The sequence below is a fragment of the Schistocerca serialis genome, chromosome 4, assembly GCF_023864345.2.
Source record: "Schistocerca serialis cubense isolate TAMUIC-IGC-003099 chromosome 4, iqSchSeri2.2, whole genome shotgun sequence".
Classification (NCBI taxonomy): domain Eukaryota; kingdom Metazoa; phylum Arthropoda; class Insecta; order Orthoptera; family Acrididae; genus Schistocerca; species Schistocerca serialis.
The window spans coordinates 496,364,663-496,366,324 of NC_064641.1; the positions used below are offsets into that span (position 1 = coordinate 496,364,663).

At 47.2% G+C, this 1,662-nt stretch overlaps 1 non-coding gene across 1 annotated transcript; it reads left to right on the plus strand.

Moving 5' to 3' along the window:
* The first annotated feature begins 507 nt into the window (after nucleotides 1-507).
* On the plus strand, nucleotides 508-580 carry Trnan-guu (transfer RNA asparagine (anticodon GUU)). The gene has a single exon. It is a non-coding gene; the product is annotated as a tRNA-Asn (tRNA).
* Nucleotides 581-1,662: the final 1,082 nt, after the last annotated feature.

A 1,662-nucleotide genomic window follows, 5' to 3' on the forward strand; every position in this document is an offset into this window, starting at 1 on the left:
ACAATTTAGCACAAAAGGCTTAAGGCAACGAGTGTGGTCGTCGCTATTGGTGCCGCAGACAGCGGCTGTCAGCTTAAGAGGGCATCGCTTTCAGGACGCGGCGACATCCATATTTCCATACGACTACACAGGCGACCACAATTTACAAATTATAAACGTTCATTGAGCCTAACACATTCACAGGTGCGCCAAACCACATTTATTCGTAGTTTGGAAATTAATTTGTCTTACTCTTGTTGCAGCTCCAGCCATCGTATAGTTAAGTAATCTCACCATTAGGTTGTTAGTATCTTTCACTGTTTGCCTCTTACTCAACGTTTTCCTACGTCACAAGGTGGAATTTCTTCTCTCCTCTGTGCGCGTGGTTACGTTCTCCAGATGCGTACCCGCACCGCCCAGGTGCCGGTAGCTCCCCTTTCATAATGGGGTATGGGCCGGGGGGAATGGGGGGGGGGGGGGGTGACGTGAATAGCGTATATCTTACCTGCAGGGATCGTGGAGACGCAAAGCAGGATGGCGCAGTTGGGAGCGCATTGGGCTGTTAACCCAAAGGTCCGTGGATCAAAACCACGTCCTGCTACAAATTTTAATTTCCTCAACTGCGATACTTTGTAACGCGGTATAAACGCGTAAATATGTAATGTGTGTGTTGATAAGTACTGCATCCATTTAATATCTTCCCGTGCACTGGAAACAACAATTACGCGTTGCAAAATCAACTGCAGTTTCCCACAGTTCTCTGTTCTGCCAATTCATCCCTTCTTCTCCTCAGTATAATTTTGAATATGAGCGTTTTAGGTTGGGAGTAACTGGAACGGATGACGCTCAGAATGATATTCGTTCTGCAGCGGAGAAACTTTGAAACTTTGACACGAACTGCAATTAAAATCATTACTGTTAATTTCACGAGCAGTGATGGTACCATCCGTGTAAAATGGGCCCACTACCTCTCCGTCCTCGCACCTTGTTACCTCTCCTACGCTCCAAACCTTTCACTTGTTCTCCTGCACAGCTTACAGAACCAGCACTCCCGGGAGGATGACCATCAACTGTGGAGGATACGTTTTTGAGCCTTAATGAGACACACAATTTTTTGCCTTGAACATTGTTGGTGGTCATCAGTGCTCAGACTACTTAGATGAAGTCCAGCCACGAATCCCCCCTTGTGACAACCTCCTCATCTAAGAGTAGCACTTGTACCCATCGTCGTCATCCATTAGTTGGATATATTTCAGTCTCTGTCTTTCTTTTCATTTGTAGTCCTATCCAGCTCCCTCCAGTACCATCGAATTTATTCGTTGATGTCTTAAGACCCCCCCATGAACCATGGACCTTGCCGTTGGTGGGAGGCTTGCGTGCCTCAGCGATACAGATGGCCGTACCGTAGGTGCAACCACAACGGAGGGGTATCTGTTGAGAGGCCAGACAAACATGTGGTTCCTGAAGAGGGGCAGCAGCCTTTTCAGTAGTTGCAGGGGCAACAGTCTGGATGATTGATTGATCTGGCCTTGTAACATTAACCAAAACGGCCTTGCTGTGCTGGTACTGCGAACGGCTGAAAGCAAGGGGAAACTACAGCCGTAATTTTTCCCGAGGACATGCAGCTTTACTGTATCGTTAAATGATGATGGCGTCCTCTTGGGTAAAATATTCCGGAGGTAA